At 43.3% G+C, this 23683-nt stretch overlaps 2 long non-coding RNA genes across 3 annotated transcripts; both read right to left on the reverse strand.

The window, feature by feature from the left end:
• Window positions 1-6132: 6132 nt before the first annotated feature.
• LOC123493213 lies at window positions 6133-6823 on the reverse strand. Its single transcript, XR_006661991.1, has 2 exons — window positions 6708-6823; window positions 6133-6510 (listed from the first exon to the last, which is right to left on the reverse strand). It is a non-coding gene; the product is annotated as an uncharacterized LOC123493213 (long non-coding RNA).
• Window positions 6824-6833: 10 nt separating this feature from the next.
• On the reverse strand, window positions 6834-23522 carry LOC121531758. Of its 2 annotated transcripts, XR_005994186.2 has the most exons (5): window positions 23366-23522; window positions 22872-23085; window positions 17599-17812; window positions 7160-7220; window positions 6834-6922 (listed from the first exon to the last, which is right to left on the reverse strand). It is a non-coding gene; the product is annotated as an uncharacterized LOC121531758 (long non-coding RNA). The 2 variants fall into 2 exon arrangements; XR_006661990.1 differs by lacking the exons at window positions 6834-6922; window positions 7160-7220 and having other exon boundaries at window positions 17330-17812; window positions 23366-23518.
• Between the last annotated feature and the right edge of the window lie 161 nt (window positions 23523-23683).

The raw sequence follows: 23683 nt of genomic DNA on the forward strand, positions 1-23683 counted from the left end.
ATGTTATTGGACCATAAACAGATATGGCTCATTAACCTTTACGGACCAAATAATGATGATCCACAATTCTTTGACAATATATATAATAAATTATCAAGCCTGCAAGCAACTCAAGACAATATTATTATGGTGGGGGATTATAATACTGTTTTAAATAGCTCAATGGACCGTAAAGGAAATCACACCACAAACAATCACCCACATGCTCTTAAGGAAATTGTGAATGTCATGGATACATTAGAACTAGTAGATATATGGAGGCTTAAATATACTGATCTAGTGAGATATACATGGCGGAGACTGAATCAAGCTAGTCGTCTTGACTTCTTTCTTATCTCATTCTCGTTGGCACCAAAAGTAAAAAAAGTGTTGATAGGGGACAGAATGCGGTCAGACCATCATGTAATAGGCATATATATTACTCTTACTGAATTTCCACGTGGGCGAGGATATTGGAAATTTAATCAAAGCCTATTGGATGATAATTTATTTATAATTAGAACAAAGGAATTTATAACTGATTTTTTCCAACATAACATAGGTACAGCGAATCCCCTTATTGTATGGGACACCTTTAAATGTGCCTTTAGAGGCCATGCAATTCAGTACTCATCTCGAAAACAAAAGCAATTTAGGTCAAAAGAGTTTATACTAAGAAAGGAAATAGAAAGTCTAACAGAACAGATAGATGGCAATAAAAACTGTAACATAGAGGCTCAGAATAAATTAGAGGAAAAACAAAAGAAATGGAGAAACTTATTCAAGAAAGATCAAGTGTAACATATTATAAAAATAAAGCAAACTGGATGGAATATGGGGAAAAATGCACAAAATTCTTTTTTAATCTTCAACATAGGAATGCTACCAAAAAGAACTTAATGAAACTGGTTACAATTGACGGAGTCACCCATGATTCACCAAATGACATTTTGAAGGAAGAAACAAAGTACTTTAAGCATATGTTTTCTTTTCAGTCGCCTCCATCTCCTCTAACTGAAGCTAATTGTAGAGATTTTTTTCTATTGATAATGTCAAATTAACAGCCACACAGAAAGACTCATGTGAAGGTGAAATTACAGAGGAGGAACTTCTGGATGCAATTAAAGACTTTAAGTCTGGGAAAACTCCAGGGTTGGATGGCATACCAGTCGAGGTATACCAAACCTTTTTGATATACTAAGAGGACCGTTATTAGCATGTTTTAACCACTCCTATGTAAATGGTAGATTATCTGACACTCAAGAAGAAGGACTGATCTCATTATTACTGAAACAGGATACAAGTGGAAAATATAAAGATCCAGTCCATTTACAAAATTGGAGGCCCCTTACACTTCAGTGTTGTGATGCAAAAATCCTAGCAAAATGTATAGCGCATAGAATTAAAAAAAGGTATTGCCGGATATTATTCATTCTAATCAGACAGGTTTTTTACATGGAAGATACATTGGAGATAATATAAGGCAAGTATTGGAAACATTAGAACACTATGGAAAATATGGGAAACCAGGCCTGCTATTCATAGCAGACTTTGAAAAAGGCATTTGATAAAGTTCGACTGGGGTTTATATATAAATGCCTGGAGCATTTCAATTTTGGAGAATCTCTTATAAAATGGGTCAAAATCATGTATAGTAACCCTAGGTGTAAAATAGTAAATAATGGCTATTTCTCTGAAAGTTTTAAACTGTCAAGAGGAGTGAAACAAGGTTGTCCACTATCGGCATATCTATTTATTGTGGCCATCGAGATGTTAGCGATTAAAATCAGATCTAATAATAATATCAGAGGATTAGAAATAAAGACCTTAAAAACAAAGGTGTCATTGTACGCTGATGATTCATGTTTTTTTTTAAATCCACAACTAGAATCCCTCCACAGCCTCATAGAGGATCTAGATACATTTTCTAACCTCTCTGGATTACAAACCAAATTATGACAAATGTACTATATTACGTATTGGATCACTAAAAAAATACAATTTTTACATTACCATGTAGTTTACCAATAAAATGGTCTGATGGTGATGTGGATATACTCGGAATACATATCCCAAAGGAAATAAATGATCTCACTTCAATAAATTTTAATAGAAAATTAGCAAAAATAGATAAGATCTTACTACCATGGAAAGGAAAATACCTGTCAATTTGTGGAAAAATCACCCTGATTAACTCATTAGTATTATCACAGTTTACCTATTTGCTTATGGTCTTGCCTACGCCTAGCGAACAGTTTTTTAAATTATATGAGAAAAAAATATTCAATTTTATTTGGAACGGCAAGCCAGACAAAATTAAAAGAGCATATTTATATAATGAATATGAATTCGGAGGACAGAAATTATTAAATATTAAAGCATTAGACCTATCACTAAAAGCTTCAGTCTTACAAAAGTTATACTTAAATCCGAACTGGTTCTCAAGCAAATTAGTAAGATTGTCTCACCCAATGTTCAAGAAAGGCCTTTTTCCCTTTATTCAGATTACAACCTCACACTTTCAGTTATTTGAAAAGGAAATATTCTCCCAAATGTCACTATTTCTAAAACAAGCCATAGAAAGTTGGTTGCAATTTCAATTTAATCCTCCAGAAACGACAGAACAAATAATGCAACAAATATTGTGGTTAAATTCAAATATACTAATTGACAAAAAACCTTTATTTTTTGACAGAATGTTTAAAAAGGTATAATCTTTGTAAATGATATCATCGGTAGGACTGGTGGAGTTATGACGCACATGCAGCTAACAAAAACATATGGAAATGTCTGCTCTACCCAAAATTACAACCAAATAATGGCAGCTTTACCGCAAAAATGGAAGAGGAAAGTGGAAGGGGGAGAAAGTAAGGAACTTGTCTGTCGGCCTTGCATTAAAGAACATAATTGGTTAAGGAAAACTGTGATAAATAAAAAAATATATCAGTTTCACTTAAGGACCAAAGGATTGACAGCCGTCCCATATAGATTGCAAAATAGTTGGGAAGAGATCTTTGATGTACCGATCCCATGGCATAGTGTTTATGAACTGACACGCAAAACGACACCGGATTCAAAAATTAGAATCTTTCAATTTAAATTATTATATAAAATCCTTGCTACCAATAGAATGTTATTTATATGGGGGATACAATCTTCCCAGCTCTGCAGATTTTGCTGTGAAGAGACGGAATCATTGGACCATTTGTTTTGGTTCTGTCCATTTTGTAGCTTGTTTTGGACACTGGTCCAGGAATGGCTAAAGGATTGCAATATTTACCTGGAACTAACCTTGCAGATAGCATTACTGGGTGATCTGAAAAGCCATAGTCAATCAATCAATAATATAATAATACTTTTAGCAAAGCTGTTTATTTTTAACTCTCAATCTGTAGAAGCAATGAGAATAGAAAGGTTCAGAACTTTTGTAAAACATCACAGTACGGTTGAAATATATATGGCAAATAGAATCCGATATGGATGGTGTTAAGAGATAGATGGGAGGTATTGAATAGAGTTGAAGGATGGGACTAATAACAAATAACAACAAATAATAACAAAGATAGCTAATAATGTAAAGCATACTGTGTCCATAATAAGTATATAGGCTGTATGTTGGGAGCTTTTGGGAAAGAGCACAGTTAGAAAGATATGGCATATAGAAGCAAACCGGATGGACATCATGAAAACGATCGGAGAGGTTGAGAGTAGAAGTAGTTCAGGAGCAAAAAATAAATAAATAATAATAATAATAATAATAATGATATGTAGGTATGTATGTATGTATGTATGTATATGTATATATATATGTATATATATAATAGAATTATTGTAAAATTAACTGTGTCCATAAGGTGTAGATAGTAAGTATAGACCGGAAGTAGAGGCCTGGGAATTGTTGTTCACTAATTTACTCCAAGTAGGGAAAGGATGGTGGGGTTGAAAAGTAATAAAAGGGGAGTATATATATAAAAAAATATATATATATAAAAAAATAAAAAAAATAAAAATAAAAAAAATAAAAACATGGGGGATTGGAAGTGATGCAGACAATTACATTGATAGAAGATACAATCTATCTGCAATATTAAGCTGATCCATTCCCCAAAAAAAAAAAAAAAAAAAAAAAAGAAGACCTACACTTTATCCTATTCAACTTTTTCAGTTTCCGCCCTCTTGAACCTCCTGATTGGTCTTTTGAAGCTATGCTCTAATTCTACACATAGTGTATGTCTTTTTCTTTTTTGTATAATTTTTCCGATTGAGCATGCTTAAGGTGCTCTTCCAGGTTGTGATCAAAGGCTCTTTTTTTTCATGGCTTTTATAGGTTCATGGTTTCTAAATGTTCTATATTTTTCACCTTTCTGGGCCTTTCTTCAATAAATGTTTGTTAAATATACAACCTTTTGAGTCTTGTCTATTTTCTGAAGATTCAGTAAAGTACATACACATATATATTTTCACTAAACACAGCATTCCAATTTTCACCGCTAGGTACTTCATATTTTATGGTATTCTGACCTAATCTGATCATGGGGGAAAGAACATACATAGTTCCCTATATACAATGTTTCTCTTCTGAGAATTCAAGTTTTTGACAGACATCTACCATAATTTAGAGGTTAAAACTACTTAATGGTGTTCTTCAACTGGATCAATTGCTTTGCAATGACCCAGTGTTACAAATTATGTCTTCTATTGATTTTTGCGGCATACTCTGGGATACCCTTGGATGTAATATAGCTAGACAATTGATTGAACATTGGTCAAATAATGTTGGATAGCCATGCTGCCTCATGCTAGTTGTGTTGGTTCTTGTGTTAAACCGATCTATATTTTGTTTGACTACTGGTAGCATGTTTTATCTATCTGTAATCTGTGATCACCAGTTGTCATTGCTCCTTGTTCTATCTGTGCCGGTACACTACAATTCAGCCATATTTGAGACTTGACCCAGGATTAATGATAGTAACTTCAACCCGGGGAGGCACTTTGAGGCTGGTGAGCTGGTCTGGGTCCACAGCCTCCTGAGAAAGAAAGGGTGCTGTCCCAAGCTGGACAGTCACTGTGTGGGTCCCTGCAGGGTCTTGGAAAGGATGGGGGAGGTGGCGTGCCGGATCCAGCTGCCTCCCCAGTGGGAGAAAGGTGGTACTGCATCGGAACAGGTTAGCCCCATACAGAGAGGCAGCTTCTCCTCCACAAATCCCAGAGACCCCCACAACCTCTCCCTCTGGCAATGACATTCCCCTCACAACCACAACCAGGCCCCCAGAGACTGGGGGAGAATCTCAATTAGCATACTCCTTGCGTCCTCTCTCCTCGCCTCCTTCTCAAAAGCCATTGGATGAGAAAGCCAGTGGTTCCTCCCCTCTGAACTTCTCCTTTAAAGGGTTTTGAGAAGTAGGCGAAGAGAGAGGAGAGAGGACGCGAGGAGTATGCAATTGAGATTCTCCCAGGGCTCCAGAAGGCCCACTCACCCAGTCTCCCCTGTGTCAGCTGCATAATTCCTCAGACCCACGGACTGTCCCCCTGTGTCACTGAATGGTTCCCTGGAGCCACGGACTGTATCCCCTGTTCCCTCATCCTTTTCCCCCATGTCCCTGTCTTCATCCCCTATGCCCCAGATGGACAGCCCCCTACCACGGACTGAGCCCCCTGTGGCATGGGGTGACACTCTGCCCCGTCACGGCCACACAGACAAAGTGGGCTGGGCACCACATGTCTGTTATATTGCCATGCTTGCATTGTTTTGCCTCTTTCACATCCAAACAGAGAGTTGGATACCTGTTGTTTGAATACAGATTTATTTGGCATAGGCTATGGCCAAATAGTAGCCTATGTGAGTTCTGATTAATAAACCATTCAATTCGAGATCTCAATCCTCTGTTGTGGGCATTATTTTATTTATGATCTATTGAGGTCATTGCACCATGTTAGATGTAATAATATTGGATACCTTTATACAGTACATACAGTACCAACACATAATTAGACATAATAATACAGCCTGTATTATTTTTGACAATTCATCCAAAGTGCTTTACCTTAAAAATTGTAAACAGGCCCAAAAACAGGCAAAGCTGGTTGAAGTGGATGGTGACTGCACTTGGCCAGTAGTGACTAGATGTGTAAAGACAAAGCAATATCATGAAATCTGATTTTGTCTTAGCTTTTAATTTAAAATATTCAACTTTATTTGATTTTAGATCACAGGTAAAATGCAGCAATTACATTACTCATCAAGAGAAGGAAAGGAGGTAGGGAGAGAGGGAGTTTCTTTAACCAAACCCACCTAGACCCATCCATCCTCTCTCTCTCCCACACCTACATCCCTCCATACAAGTGCCATCTATCAACTTTCAGTCAAAAACACACTTGAAGCAGATTTAAACATTGAATTAAACCGATTTAATCAAAGAGCACTTGAACAAGAGTGAGCCGTTTAGGATGAGGGGGATAAAGAAGTTGATCCTGTCTAAATTGGCAGCATGGGATTGGTGCCAACAGCACAACAATTTCCCCAAATGTATCCTGGAGAGAAAGAGAGTGAAAGCATGGGGCAGTTGAGGGATCATTCAAATTCTGTGAGAGGGACACAGTATTTCAACACACAGGCAACAAGTAAATAGCCTGATGTGGACAACCATTCACAGGCAAACAATTTTTAAAGTGTCTACGGGTAATCTACAGGGATTACCACATCACATGTAAGAGATGGAGAGACACACCTTGAGAGCATCTACAGGGATTACCACACCACATGTAAGAGATGGAGAGACACCTTGAGAGCATCATGCCTGACAGGAAGTGTAAAGAAGGGGCTTTCCTTGAAGGACAGGGAAGGAGAGGGAGGGTCTCAGCTGAGGTCCAAGCATTCTGATATCTTCTGTCCAGTTGTCCCTCAAACAGGCCTGCAGGTGCCATCAACCAGCCTACATACCATCTGAGTGAGTGAACCGTGAGGATAGAGAGAGAGAGAGAGAGAGAGAGAGAGAGAGAGAGAGAGAGAGAGAGAGAGAGAGAGAGAGAGAGAGAGAGAGAGAGAGAGAGAGAGAGAGAGAGAGAAATTATAACCACAGTTGAGCGCTCAATTTAAAGTAGTGTAAAACTGTTCTAGAGAGTCATATTGTCTCAGCACAGTTGGGTACAGCAGGTTTAGAGAGAGATATGCAGACTTTACAGTCATGGGGCCAGGATTATTGTTTCTCATCAGCGTGTTGTAGGAGGCGGCAGCGCAGGACCTTGAGAACATAATGTCCACACTGAATATGGGCTGAGTGACTGAACTGTGTGAATGGTTCTGCGTGTGTGAGTGAGTGAGAGAGAGAGAGATTGGGGGGGGATGTAATCAACTAATATCAGATTGGCTCCCTATCATTGATCATCAGCCCACAGAGAGGGGGTATGTATACATTCAGAGAAGTAGGTCAATTGTCACAGCAATAATAGTGTTCACAACTGAAGAGTATAGCCTGTCTGCCTTTCAGTGAGCAGGAAAGGATGTCAGTGAAGTATACCCATACCAATAAAAGGGCTCATTTTATCTTACTGTACTGGATGATCATCATATGATGCTGCACATTTTTTTCGTATTACACATTCTCGAGTGTAGAATTGCTTTTCTACAATGGGTTACCAATTAAACAAAAAAATTTATTTTGATAAATATACTGAAGAAAAATATAAACGCCACATGCAACAATTTCATTGATTTTAATGAGTTACAGTTCACATGAGCAAATCAGTCAATTTAAATAAATGCATTAGTCCCTAATCTATGGATTTCACATGACTGGGAATACAGATATGTTGATCACAGATACCTTAAAAAAGGGCCCCTCAATGGGCTTCAGGATCTCGTCACTGTATTTTTGTGTATTAAAATTGCCATTGATAAAATGCAATTGTGTTCGTTGTCCGTAGTTTATGCCTGCCTGCCCATACCATAACCCCACCGCAATCATGGTGCACTCTGTTCATAACGTTGACATCAGCAAACTGCTCGCCCACACAAGGAAGTGATTGTGTTACCTGTCTAGTTGGCTGGCTATCTCTTCTGAACAGTGGCCTGAGTGAGAGAACAAATGTTCTATGCCAGGCGAAATCGCACATCATTAGCTCATTGTTATGGATGTATCCCCCCAAAATTCACTAGCTAGCAATCAAGGGATAAGAACATTGCCAGCCATCATGGCAACAGAACATTTAGAACGAACGACTGGGTCGCGTCCATAGATTTAGAACAAAAAGAGTTAACAACTGGGTCGCGTCTCTGGCAACCAAAGGGATAGAACGAATGACCAGCCAACTTGGGTAGTGTAGTGTCTGAAGGTCTATTGATTTTGCTGATGTTTGCAAATGGTGTAATAGATGAACTTTACTCTGCTTTGCTGAAGCATTGCTACATAGGTTTCTTGGAATAGAGGACATTTGGAGATTTGTGAAAGCCGGGGATTGGTTTATTAAAATCACGCCATATTATGTTACATAGGATATAAATACCAGGTTCTGAACAAAGGGAGGGAGAGAGACAACATACTGGATCAACAGATTGGCCGTTTCTCTCCAGATATAACTGCAGATATCTGTAAATTAATACTGTGAACTTTGATACAATAAATCTTTATAATCAAAGAACAGTGTAAGCGGACTTCTTATCATCACAGCATAATTAGCAACGTTGACTTGGACACCACAGTAGCAACCCTAGATTTGTGTCAGGATTGTATCTCATGGAAGGATGAAATAGTATGAATAAATTCATAAAAATAACGTTTTTAATGAAAATATGGAAATCACTATTTGAATATGTTGGTAATCCGTTGTATAAAAGTGATAATGCCCTCGAAGCCGGTTTGCCTGCCCTCGACTTCCTCTTGGCCCTTAAAACACCCGTGCCAATATCCTCCAAAAACTGGCTTCTCGGGCATTATCACCTAACTATTTCATCCCTCAACGAAAATATAGGCCTAGTCCCGACACATCTATGATTGCTAGCTTTTTGTTCTATATCTATGGACGCGACCCTGTCTTTCGTTCTAAATGTTCCATTACCATGCTGGCTGGCAACTCAATTATCCCTTGCTTGCTAGCCAACTACAAGCTAACACAGTCAGGTCATCCATATTTTCTAGTGTTGTATATGGTAGTATAGTTTATTTTATATTTCAGAGATTATCTTTATAAAACATTTCAATGCAGCAGCAAACTCTTTGACAGAGGGGTTGAATCTGTGCCCACCTTTCCCCTAAGAGTAGTCATGTAGTTGCCTGAAAGTTCAGTCACGTAATTACCTGTTTCCATTTGGATGTGACACTCCTGACCATAGCAACCATTGCCTGATTGGCAACACCTCACTAATAACTGAGAACAGATTCTAGAAAGAAGACCTACACTTTATCCTATTCAACTTTTTCAGTTTCCGCCCTCTTGAACCTCCTGATTGGTCTTTTGAAGCTATGCTCTAATTCTACACATAGTGTATGTCTTTTTCTTTTTTGTATAATTTTTCCGATTGAACATGCTTAAGGTGCTCTTCCAGGTTGTGATCAAAGGCTCTTTTTTTTCATGGCTTTTATAGGTTCATGGTTTCTAAATGTTCAATATTTTTCACCTTTCTGGGCCTTTCTTCAATAAATGTTTGTTAAATATACAACCTTTTGAGTCTTGTCTATTTTCTGAAGATTCAGTAAAGTACATACACATATATATTTTCACTAAACACAGCATTCCAATTTTCACCGCTTAGGTACTTCATATTTTATGGTATTCTGACCTAATCTGATCATGGGGGAAAGAACATACATAGTTCCCTATATACAATGTTTCTCTTCTGAGAATTCAAGTTTTTGACAGACATCTACCATAATTTAGAGGTTAAAACTACTTAATGGTGTTCTTCAACTGGATCAATTGCTTTGGCAATGACCCAGTGTTACAAATGATGTCTTCTATTGATTTTGCGGCATACTCTGGGATACCCTTGGATGTAATATAGCTAGACAATTGATTGAACATTGGTCAAATAATGTTGGATAGCCATGCTGCCTCATGCTAGTTGTGTTGGTTGTGTTAAACCAATCTATATTTTGTTTGACTACTGGTAGCATGTTTTATCTATCTGTGATCTGTGATCACCAGTTGTCATTGCTCCTTGTTCTATCTGTGCCGGTACACTACAATTCAGCCATATTTGAGACTTGACCCAGGATTAATGATAGTAACTTCAACCCGGGGGAGGCACTTTGAGGCTGGTGAGCTGGTCTGGGTCTACAGCCTCCTGAGAAAGAAAGGGTGCTGTCCCAAGCTGGACAGTCACTGTGTGGGTCCCTGCAGGGTCTTGGAAAGGATGGGGGAGGTGGCGTACCGGATCCAGCTGCCTCCCAGTGGGAGAAAGGTGGTACTGCATCGGAACAGGTTAGCCCCATACAGAGAGGCAGCTTCTCCTCCACAAATCCCAGAGACCCCCACAACCTCTCCCTCTGGCAATGACATTCCCCTCACAACCACAACCAGGCCCCGCAGACTGGGGGAGAATCTCAATTACATACTCCTTGCGTCCTCTCTCCTCGCCTCCTTCTCAAAAGCCATTAGATGAGAAAGCCAGTGGTTCCTCCCCTCTGAACTTCTCCTTTAAAGGGTTTTGAGAAGTAGGCGAAGAGAGAGGAGAGAGGACGCGAGGAGTATGCAATTGAGATTCTCCCAGGGCTCCAGAAGGCCCACTCACCCAGTCTCCCCTGTGTCACTGCATAATTCCTCAGACCCACGGACTGTCCCCCCTGTGTCACTGAATGGTTCCCTGGAGCCACGGACTGTATCCCCTGTTCCCTCATCATTTTCCCCCATGTCCCTGTCTTCATCCCCTATGCCCCAGATGGACAGCCCCCTACCACGGACTGAGCCCCCTGTGGCATGGGGTGACACTCTGCCCCGTCACGGCCACACAGACAAAGTGGGCTGGGCACCACATGTCTGTTATATTGCCATGCTTGCATTGTTTTGCCTCTTTCACATCCAAACAGAGAGTTGGATACCTGTTGTTTGAATACAGATTTATTTGGCATAGGCTATGGCCAAATAGTAGCCTATGTGAGTTCTGATTAATAAACCATTCAATTCGAGATCTCAATCCTCTGTTGTGGGCATTATTTTATTTATGATCTATTGAGGTCATTGCACCATGTTAGATGTAATAATATTGGATACCTTTATACAGTACATACAGTACCAACTGTGACGTCACGAGAGGCTACACATCTTTCAGCGGGATTGCTCAAGTAGTGCAAGGAGACAAGGTTCAAACAAAACAAGGATTTTATTATAGGTCTTGGGAAATTAACGAAAATATAACAAAATTCTGTTCTCTTGTGGCTCTTTAAGGGTTAACAGTTCAGGGATGTCTCTTCCACATCCAAAATCATAATTCTCACTCGCTCAGATAACTTTTCCCCAGCCTTACTGTAGTCCACGTTGCAGCTAGTGGCCAACCCAGCAAAAAAGTCCTTCCAAATGTCTCTCACGTATTTCCACAGGTGCATATATCCAAAGGTGAGTATTTCCCAAAGGTAAGTATCTCCAAATCCTTATATTCCTCATGGAAGTGGACGTGCAGCACTCTTGTCCTCCAGAGAGCCCAGGTTGGAGACTGTGTCTCCTCACCCCCCACACACTCCCTCAGTGTGTTTCCCTTCCCAAACCTTCAGCTCATCAGCTCCTCATTTGTTTCAGCTGCGTGGGAAGATTGGCCATAGAGGGGTGGAGTTCCCGACCATACCAGCAGATGGAGCCATAGCTGTCTGGGTTTGCAGCCACCTCAGGGGGATGTAACGTCCCTCCAGGACACAGCCTCTCGTGACATCACACATCCCCCTCCTCGGGACCGACGTCCTCGTCGGTGTAAAGGCAGCGAAGAAGGCATCACGCCGGGAGAGGGCGTCCGCATTGCCGTGGTGCTTGCCAGCCCTGTGGACAACAGAAAAGTTAAACGGTTGCAAGCTCAAAAAACCATCTGGTTACTCTACTGTTTGATTCCTTGTTCTTGGCCATCCACTGCAGAGGGGCGTGATCAGATACCACCATGAAACGTCGGCCCAGGAGATAGAACCGAAGGGACTCCAGGGCCCAGACTACAGCCAGACATTCTTTCTCCACCGTTGAATAGTTCTTCTCTCTTGGAAGTAACTTTCTGCTTAGGTAGAGAATGGGATGTTCTTCACCGTCATGTGCCTGGGTGAGGACAGCACCCAGACCCACCTCCGAAGCATCCGCTTGGACAATGAATTCCTTCTTGAAGTCTGGTGCTACCAGGATCGGACTGGAGCAGAGTGCTCGCTTCAGGTTGAGGAAAGCCGCCTCCGCCGCAGGGTTCCACTTCACCATTCGTGAGTGGCGTTTGGTCGTCAGCTCCGTCAACGGTGCAGCTATGGTAGCAAAATCTGCAATAAAGCGTCTATAGTAGCCAGCGAGGCCCAAAAATGACCTTACTTGCTTCTTGGTGATGGGCTGCGGCCAGTCCTGTATGGCCCGCAGTTTGGCTTCCTGTGGTTTGACCAACCCCCCGCCCAATGGTGTACCCCAGGTAGTTTGTCTCACTGAAGGCCAGCTTGCACTTCTTCGGGTTTGCCGTGAGCCCTGCTTCCCTGAGCGAATCCAGCACCGCTTGTACCCGGGGTATGTGGCTGGCCCAATCCGGACTTTGTATAACAACATCATCCAAATAAGCCGCTGCGTACCTCTTGTGGGGCGCAAGGACTCGATCCATCAGGGCGTTGGAACGTGGCAGGTGCCCCGTGGAGACCAAACGGAAGTCGGGTATACTGATAGAGCCCCTCCCGGGGGTGGCAAAGGCTGTCTTCTCCTTAGACGCCGGGGTCAGGGGCACCTGCCAGTAGCCTTTTGTGAGATCAAGAGTGGTTAGGAAACGAGCATGCCCCAAGGAGTCTATTAAATCATCGACACGAGGCATTGGGTATGCATCAAATTCAGACACTTCATTCAACTTTCGATAGTCATTACAAAATCGTACTGAACCGTCTGGCTTGGGAACTAGTACGATGGGACTTGCCCAGGCACTGTGGGACTCTTCGATTACTCCCAACTCCCGCATCTTCCTTACCTCCTTCTGTATAACCACTTTACGAGCCTCTGGCACGCGGTACGGGCGCTGGTTTACCGTTCGGCCAGGCATGGTGCGGATCTCATGTTGGACCATCTCTGTGTGACCGGGAAGGGAGGAGAAGACATCCTGGTTCTGCTCCACGAGTTCCAGGGCCATCTGTCGTTGATGTGGGGACAGATTTGGACCCAGCTGAACCTCTTCTCGCGCCGGTTCCTTGGTCTCTGTGGGGGTAGACAGCTGAACAGCGCCTCTCTGGCGTGCCACTTCTTTAAAAGGTTAACATGATAAATCTGCTCAGTTTTCCTTTTATCTGGTTGCCTCACCTTGTAGTTTACTTCTCCCATGCGTTCAATGACCTCATATGGTCCTTGCCAGGTTGCCAGGAATTTACACTCAACGGTTGGCACCAGGACCAGCACTCTGTCCCCCGGCTTAAACTCCCTGGGTTGAGCAGATCTGTTGTAGGAGGCTTGCTGTTGCCGCTGACTGGCCTCCAGGTGTTCCCGCATCATGGGATAGATGGCCTTCATTCTCTCCCTCATAGCCCGACATGGTCGATCAGTGTCCGCTGTTGGCATGGCTGCTCCTCCCAGGCCTCCTTGGCGATGTCAGAGCAGTCCTCTGGGTCTGTAGGAAAGCAAGAGCTCAAAGGGTGAAAAACCAGTAGAAGACTGAGGTACCTCTCGCACCGCAAATAATATGTAGGGTAACAGCTGATCCCAGTTGCGCCCATCTTCCCTACCGCTTTCCGCAGCATGGATTTTAGTGTTTTGTTAAAACGTTCGACTAGGCCATCTGTCTGGGGGTGGTAGACCGAGGTTCTCAGCTGTTTGATTTTCAGTAAAGCACAGAGTTCTTTCATCACTCTGGACATGAATGGAGTCCCTTGGTCCGTCAATATCTCTTTTGGGATTCCCAGACTAGTTGAGAGACGGAACAACTCCTTGGCGATTTGTCTGGATGTAGCCTTCCTCAGCGGAATGGCCTCCGGGTACCGGGATGCATAGTCCAGAATGACCAGAATGTATTGATGTCCCCTGGAACTTTTCGGTAAGGGCCCGACTATGTCTAATCCAATCCTCTCAAAAGAAGTTTCGATAATGGGCAAGGGAATGAGCGGGTTTCTATATGTGGGCTTTGGCGCAACCTGCTGACACTCAGGGCAACTACGGCAGTAGTTCTCTATCTCTTTGTGTACTCCTGGCCAAAAGAAACGTTGCATGATTCTTTCCTTAGTCTTCTCTACCCCCAAGTGGGCCCCCTAGCGGGTGTGTGTGTGCTAGGTTGAGTACTGTGGCCCGATAGGGCTGTGGCACGAGGAGCTGTTCATGCACTTCATCATTTTTCTTGACTATCTGATATACTAACCCCCCGGTTTACTGCGAAATGGGGGTAAGTAGGGTTTGTCTTATCACCTAACACTACACCTTCTAATACCTGCACATTTCTTAAGGCATTTGCAAGAGTAGGATCTTGTAATTGAGCCGTACCATACTGGCCTGTGAGAGGGGGAAGCTCTTGGGTGCCTGGGACGTCTTCTTCACTGGAGAACGGAGCACTTTCCTGGGCTGCGTTCTCTTCTCCCCGTATCCGGACCAGTCTCTGTGTCGGTCTGGGCACCTGCCATCCCTATCAGAGCCCGGGCGGGAGTGAGTAACTCGGAGGATTGCACCGGAGCCTTCCCAGGATGAGTCTTGCCTCTCCGTTTCCGAGGTACTCGGGTTATCCTCTCCTGAGACTCTCTCCAGAGTGGGTAAAAGGCTGGGCAGTCTCGTCCAATTAGGACAGGGACGGGGAGGGAATCAACCACCCCGCCGTCGTGTGTATGGTTCCCCGTGTGCTGGTCATTGTAAGTTCAGTAATGGGGTATTCTCTGGTGTCCCCATGGACACAGGAAACTGGGAGGACTTTCCCTGGGGTCAGACACGTTGGGCCCACCAAATCCTTACGCACCAGGGTGGCCCGGCTACCAGAATCCAGTAAGGCCTCCACATCATGGTGATTCACAGTTACCGGGCAGGTGGGGGGTCGATCTGGGCCGCCATCTACGACTCCCAAGAGCGAGGCAAAAGCGGTGTGTGGGTGCTGAGCTGGAGGACTCCGCAGTGGGCATAGGTTCATCGGCTGGTTTCCCACACTGCCAGGAGATATGTCCCATCTCCCCACACCGGTAACACTGTCGAGTTTCCCCCCCTCCTGGTGTACTCTTCTTGGACCCGCCTGGTTTCTGGCTCCCCCTGGAGCCGGGATAAGTCCTGACGTGGCTGGGTTCGAGACCTTGGGGGTCCTTTGGACGGGTTCTTCCCATTTGTGGTGGGGGCCGCACTCCTGGGGTCTTTTTCGGGAAGCATTCAGCATCTCCGCTGTGGCCTGGTACTTTTCCACAGCTTCCACGGTCAGATCAGCCGTGGTCAAGGCCTGTTGACTGATGAACCGTTTTTGCCTCATAAGGCAGGGCGCGTAGGTAACGATCCACCACAACGGCCTCCACCACCGCCGCTGCTGCATTCCTCTGCGGATCCAGCCATTTCCTTGCGATTCGGACAAGTTCATGCATCTGCGCCCGAGGAGGTTGGTCTGGTTGGAAGGTCCAGCCGTGAAAGCGCTGGGCCATACCAAACTTTGTGAGTCCATATCTGCTAAAGATCTCAGACTTCAGGGCATCATAGTCAGTAACCTGGTCAGGGCCCAGGTCCGGACAGCATTCAGCGATTCCCGGTTAGAAAGGGGGCTAACAGACCAACCCACTGTTGCTTGGGCCAGGCTTCCCTAGTGGCCGTGGCCTCAAATGCATGCAGGTATGCCTCAATGTCATCGGTAGCTCCCATCTTAGATATAAAGTCACTTGCCTTTATTGAGGCGGGTATTTTGGACAACCCTCTGTCTCTGCAACTGCAATTCCTCTGCCTTCAGAAGGTTGGCTTTCTTTTGCTCCTCCAAGAGAGCCACGTTTGCTTGCATCTGGGCTTGCTGGCCAGCAACAAGGGCTTTCAATATGTCCTCCCATTTCAGTCGGCGGGGAGCCTACGGCCAACTTGGAAAACTGGGTGATCAAACCTTCGGTATCCTCCTCTGACATGCACTATTAACGCTTGAGCGTGCCCGTATTCTCCACCATCTGTGACGTCACGAGAGGCTACACAGCTTTCAGCGGGGATTGCTCAAGTAGTGCAAGGAGACAAGGTTCAAACAAAACAAGGATTTTATTATAGGTCTTGGGAAATTAACGAAAATATAACAAAATTCTGTTCTCTTGTGGCTCTTTAAGGGTTAACAGTTCAGGGATGTCTCTTCCACATCCAAAATCATGATTCTCACTCGCTCAGATAACTTTTTCCCCAGCCTTACTGTAGTCCACGTTGCAGCTAGTGGCCAACCCAGCAAAAAGTCCTTCCAAATGTCTCTCACGTATTTCCACAGGTGCATATATCCAAAGGTGAGTATTTCCCAAAGGTAAGTATCTCCAAATCCTTATATTCCTCATGGAAGTGGACGTGCAGCACTCTTGTCCTCCAGAGAGCCCAGGTTGGAGACTGTGTCTCCTCACCCCCCACACACTCCCTCAGTGTGTCTCTTCCCTTCCCAAACCTTCAGCTCATCAGCTCCTCATTTGTTTCAGCTGCGTGGGAAGATTGGCCATAGAGGGGTGGAGTTCCCGACCATACCAGCAGATGGAGCCATAGCTGTCTGGGTTTGCAGCCACCTCAGGGGGATGTAACGTCCCTCCAGGACACAGCCTCTCGTGACATCACACAACACATAATTAGACATAATAATACAGCCTGTATTATTTTTTGACAATTCATCCAAAGTGCTTTACCTTAAAAATTGTAAACAGGCCCAAAAACAGGCAAAGCTGGTTGAAGTGGATGGTGACTGCACTTGGCCAGTAGTGACTAGATGTGTAAAGACAAAGCAATATCATGAAATCTGATTTTGTCTTAGCTTTTAATTTAAAATATTCAACTTTATTTGATTTTAGATCACAGGTAAAATGCAGCAATTACATTACTCATCAAGAGAAGGAAAGGAGGTAGGGAGAGAGGGAGTTTCTTTAACCAAACCCACCTAGACCCATCCATCCTCTCTCTCTCCCACACCTACATCCCTCCATACAAGTGCCATCTATCAACTTTCAGTCAAAAACACACTTGAAGCAGATTTAAACATTGAATTAAACCGATTTAATCAAAGAGCACTTGAACAAGAGTGAGCCGTTTAGGATGAGGGGATAAAGAAGTTGATCCTGTCTAAATTGGCAGCATGGGATTGGTGCCAACAGCACAACAATTTCCCCAAATGTATCCTGGAGAGAAAGAGAGTGAAAGCATGGGGCAGTTGAGGGATCATTCAAATTCTGTGAGAGGGACACAGTATTTCAACACACAGGCAACAAGTAAATAGCCTGATGTGGACAACCATTCACAGGCAAACAATTTTAAAGTGTCTACGGGTAATCTACAGGGATTACCACATCACATGTAAGAGATGGAGAGACACACCTTGAGAGCATCTACAGGGATTACCACACCACATGTAAGAGATGGAGAGACACCTTGAGAGCATCATGCCTGACAGGAAGTGTAAAGAAGGGGCTTTCCTTGAAGGACAGGGAAGGAGAGGAGGGTCTCAGCTGAGGTCCAAGCATTCTGATATCTTCTGTCCAGTTGTCCCTCAAACAGGCCTGCAGGTGCCATCAACCAGCCTACATACCATCTGAGTGAGTGAACCGTGAGGATGAGAGAGAGAGAGAGAGAGAGAGAGAGAGAGAGAGAGAGAGAGAGAGAGAGAGAGAGAGAGAGAGAGAGAGAGAGAGAGAGAGAGAGAGAGAGAGAGAGCGAAAAAAATGATAATCACTGTTGAGCGTTCAATTTAAAGTAGTGTAAAACTGTTCTAGAGTCATATTGTCTCAGCACAGTTGGGTACAGCAGGTTTAGAGAGATATGCAGACTTACAGTCATGGGGCCAGGATTATTGTTTCTCATCAGGGTGTTGTAGGAGGCGGCAGCGCAGGACCTTGAGAACATAATGTCCACACTGAATATGGGCTGAGTGACTGAACTGTGTGAATGGTTCTGCGTGTGTGAGTGGAGTGAGAGAGAGAGAGAGAGAGAGAGATTGGGGGGGATGTAATCAACTAATATCAGATTGGCTCCCTATCATTGATCATCAGCCCCCAGAGAGGGGGTATGTATACATTCAGAGAAGTAGGTCAATTGTCACAGCAATAATAGTGTTCACAACTGAAGAGTATAGCCTGTCTGCCTTTCAGTGAGCAGGAAAGGATGTCAGTGAAGTATACCCATACCAATAAAAGGGCTCATTTTATCTTACTGTACTGGATGATCATCATATGATGCTGCACATTTTTTTCGTATTACACATTCTCGAGTATAGAATTGCTTTTCTACAATGGGTTACCAATTAAACAAAAAATGTTATTTTGATAAATATACTGAAGAAAAATATAAACGCCACATCCAACAATTTCATTGATTTTAATGAGTTACAGTTCACATGAGCAAATCAGTCAATTTAAATAAATTCATTAGTCCCTAATCTATGGATTTCACATGACTGGGAATACAGATATGTTGATCACAGATACCTTAAAAAAGGGCCCCTCAATGGGCTTCAGGATCTCGTCACTGTATTTTTGTGTATTAAAATTGCCATTGATAAAATGCAATTGTGTTCGTTGTCCGTAGTTTATGCCTGCCTGCCCATACCATAACCCCACCGCAATCATGGTGCACTCTGTTCATAACGTTGACATCAGCAAACTGCTCGCCCACACAAGGAAGTGATTGTGTTACCTGTCTAGTTGGCTAGCTATCTCTTCTGAACAGTGGCCTGGCGAGAGAACAAATGTTCTATGCCAGGCGAAATCGCACATCATTAGCTCATTGTTATGGATGTATCCCCCCAAAATTCACTAGCTAGCAATCAAGGGATAAGAACATTGCCAGCCATCATGGCAACAGAACATTTAGAACGAACGACTGGGTCGCGTCCATAGATTTAGAACAAAAAGAGTTAACAACTGGGTCGCGTCTCTGGCAACCAAAGGGATAGAACGAATGACCAGCCAACTTGGGTAGTGTAGTGTCTGAAGGTCTATTGATTTTGCTGATGTTTGCAAATGGTGTAATAGATGAACTTTACTCTGCTTTGCTGAAGCATTTGGAAAATCATTGCTACATAGGTTTCTTGGAATAGAGGACATTTGGAGATATGTGAAAGCCGGGGATTGGTTTATTAAAATCACGCCATATTATGTTACATAGGATATAAATACCAGGTTCTGAACAAAGGAGGGAGAGAGACAACATATTGGATCAACAGATTGGCCGTTTCTCTCCAGATATAACTGCAGATATCTGTAAATTAATACTGTGAACTTTGATACAATAAATCTTTATAATCAAAGAACAGTGTAAGCGGACTTCTTATCATCACAGCATAATTAGCAACGTTGACTTGGACACCACAGTAGCAACCCTAGATTTGTGTCAGGATTGTATCTCATGGAAGGATGAAATAGTATGAATAAATTCATAAAAATAACGTTTTTAATGAAAATATGGAAATCACTATTTGAATATGTTGGTAATCCGTTGTATAAAAGTGATAATGCCCTCGAAGCCAGTTTGCCTGCCCTCGACTTCCTCTTGGCCCTTAAAACACCCGTGCCAATATCCTCCAAAAACTGGCTTCTCGGGCATTATCACCTAACTATTTCATCCCTCAACGAAAATATAGGCCTAGTCCCGACACATCTATGATTGCTAGCTTTTTGTTCTATATCTATGGACGCGACCCTGTCTTTCGTTCTAAATGTTCCATTACCATGCTGGCTGGCAACTCAATTATCCCTTGCTTGCTAGCCAACTACGGCTAACACAGTCAGGTCATCCATATTTTCTAGTGTTGTATATGGTAGTATAGTTTATTTTATATTTCAGAGATTATCTTTATAAAACATTTCAATGCAGCAGCAAACTCTTTGACAGAGGGGTTGAATCTGTGCCCACCTTTCCCCCTAAGAGTAGTCATGTAGTTGCCTGAAAGTTCAGTCACGTAATTACCTGTTTCCATTTGGATGTGACACTCCTGACCATAGCAACCATTGCCTGATTGGCAACACCTCACTAATAACTGAGAACAGATTCTAGAAAGAAGACCTACACTTTATCCTATTCAACTTTTTCAGTTTCCGCCCTCTTGAACCTCCTGATTGGTCTTTTGAAGCTATGCTCTAATTCTACACATAGTGTATGTCTTTTTCTTTTTTGTATAATTTTTCCGATTGAGCATGCTTAAGGTGCTCTTCCAGGTTGTGATCAAAGGCTCTTTTTTTTCATGGCTTTTATAGGTTCATGGTTTCTAAATGTTCAATATTTTTCACCTTTCTGGGCCTTTCTTCAATAAATGTTTGTTAAATATACAACCTTTTGAGTCTTGTCTATTTTCTGAAGATTCAGTAAAGTACATACACATATATATTTTCACTAAACACAGCATTCCAATTTTCACCGCTTAGGTACTTCATATTTTATGGTATTCTGACCTAATCTGATCATGGGGGAAAGAACATACATAGTTCCCTATATACAATGTTTCTCTTCTGAGAATTCAAGTTTTTGACAGACATCTACCATAATTTAGAGGTTAAAACTACTTAATGGTGTTCTTCAGCTGGATCAATTGCTTTGCAATGACCCAGTGTTACAAATTATGTCTTCTATTGATTTTGCGGCATACTCTGGGATACCCTTGGATGTAATATAGCTAGACAATTGATTGAACATTGGTCAAATAATGTTGGATAGCCATGCTGCCTCATGCTAGTTGTGTTGGTTCTTGTGTTAAACCGATCTATATTTTGTTTGACTACTGGTAGCATGTTTTATCTATCTGTAATCTGTGATCACCAGTTGTCATTGCTCCTTGTTCTATCTGTGCCGGTACACTACAATTCAGCCATATTTGAGACTTGACCCAGGATTAATGATAGTAACTTCAACCCGGGGGAGGCACTTTGAGGCTGGTGAGCTGGTCTGGGTCTACAGCCTCCTGAGAAAGAAAGGGTGCTGTCCCAAGCTGGACAGTCACTGTGTGGGTCCCTGCAGGGTCTTGGAAAGGATGGGGGAGGTGGCGTACCGGATCCAGCTGCCTCCCAGTGGGAGAAAGGTGGCACTGCATCGGAACAGGTTAGCCCCATACAGAGAGGCAGCTTCTCCTCCACAAATCCCAGAGACCCCCACAACCTCTCCCTCTGGCAATGACATTCCCCACACAACCACAACCAGGCCCCGCAGACTGGGGGAGAATCTCAATTACATACTCCTTGCGTCCTCTCTCCTCGCCTCCTTCTCAAAAGCCATTGGATGAGAAAGCCAGTGGTTCCTCCCCTCTGAACTTCTCCTTTAAAGGGTTTTGGGAAATAGGCGAAGAGAGAGGAGAGAGGACGCGAGGAGTATGCAATTGAGATTCTCCCAGGGCTCCAGAAGGCCCACTCACCCAGTCTCCCCTGTGTCAGTGCATAATTCCTCAGACCCACGGACTGTCCCCCCTGTGTCACTGAATGGTTCCCTGGAGCCACGGACTGTATCCCCTGTTCCCTCATCCTTTTCCCCCATGTCCCTGTCTTCATCCCCTATGCCCCAGATGGACAGCCCCCTACCACGGACTGAGCCCCCTGTGGCATGGGGTGACACTCTGCCCCGTCACGGCCACACAGACAAAGTGGGCTGGGCACCACATGTCTGTTTTATTGCCATGCTTGCATTGTTCTGCCTCTTTCACATCCAAACAGAGAGTTGGATACCTGTTGTTTGAATACAGATTTATTTGGCATAGGCTATGGCCAAATAGTAGCCTATGTGAGTTCTGATTAATAAACCATTCAATTCGAGATCTCAATCCTCTGTTGTGGGCATTATTTTATTTATGATCTATTGAGGTCATTGCACCATGTTAGATGTAATAATATTGGATACCTTTATACAGTACATACAGTACCAACACATAATTAGACATAATAATACAGCCTGTATTATTTTTTGACAATTCATCCAAAGTGCTTTACCTTAAAAATTGTAAACAGGCCCAAAAACAGGCAAAGCTGGTTGAAGTGGATGGTGACTGCACTTGGCCAGTAGTGACTAGATGTGTAAAGACAAAGCAATATCATGAAATCTGATTTTGTCTTAGCTTTTAATTTAAAATATTCAACTTTATTTGATTTTAGATCACAGGTAAAATGCAGCAATTACATTACTCGTCAAGAGAAGGAAAGGAGGTAGGGAGAGAGGGAGTTTCTTTAACCAAACCCACCTAGACCCATCCATCCTCTCTCTCTCCCACACCTACATCCCTCCATACAAGTGCCATCTATCAACTTTCAGTCAAAAACACACTTGAAGCAGATTTAAACATTGAATTAAACCGATTTAATCAAAGAGCACTTGAACAAGAGTGAGCCGTTTAGGATGAGGGGGATAAAGAAGTTGATCCTGTCTAAATTGGCAGCATGGGATTGGTGCCAACAGCACAACAATTTCCCCAAATGTATCCTGGAGAGAAAGAGAGTGAAAGCATGGGGGCAGTTGAGGGATCATTCAAATTCTGTGAGAGGGACACAGTATTTCAACACACAGGCAACAAGTAAATAGCCTGATGTGGACAACCATTCACAGGCAAACAATTTTAAAGTGTCTACGGGTAATCTACAGGGATTACCACATCACATGTAAGAGATGGAGAGACACACCTTGAGAGCATCTACAGGGATTACCACACCACATGTAAGAGATGGAGAGACACCTTGAGAGCATCATGCCTGACAGGAAGTGTAAAGAAGGGTCTTTCCTTGAAGGACGGGGAAGGAGAGGAGGGTCTCAGCTGAGGTCCGAGCATTCTGATATCTTCTGTCCAGTTGTCCCTCAAACAGGCCTGCAGGTGCCATCAACCAGCCTACATACCATCTGAGTGAGTGAACCGTGAGGATGGGAGAGAGAGAGAGAGAGAGAGAGAGAGAGAGAGAGAGAGAGAGAGAGAGAGAGAGAGAGAGAGAGAGAGAGAGAGAGAGAGAGAGAGAGAGAGAGAGAGAGAGAGAGAGAGAGAGAGAGAGAGAGAGAGAGAGAGAGAGAGAGAAAATGATAATCACTGTTGAGCGTTCAATTTAAAATAGTGTATAACTGTTCTAGAGTCATATTGTCTCAGCACAGTTGGGTACAGCAGGTTTAGAGAGATATGCAGACTTACAGTCATGGGGCCAGGATTATTGTTTCTCATCAGGGTGTTGTAGGAGGCGGCAGCGCAGGACCTTGAGAACATAATGTCCACACTGAATATGGGCTGAGTGACTGAACTGTGTGAATGGTTCTGCGTGTGTGTGAGTGAGTGAGAGAGAGAGAGAGAGAGATTGGGGGGGGGTTGTAATCAACTAATATCAGATTGGCTCCCTATCATTGATCATCAGCCCACAGAGAGGGGGTATGTATACATTCAGAGAAGTAGGTCAATTGTCACAGCAATAATAGTGTTCACAACTGAAGAGTATAGCCTGTCTGCCTTTCAGTG

The sequence above is a fragment of the Coregonus clupeaformis genome, chromosome 19 (assembly GCF_020615455.1).
Source record: "Coregonus clupeaformis isolate EN_2021a chromosome 19, ASM2061545v1, whole genome shotgun sequence".
NCBI lineage: Eukaryota > Metazoa > Chordata > Actinopteri > Salmoniformes > Salmonidae > Coregonus > Coregonus clupeaformis.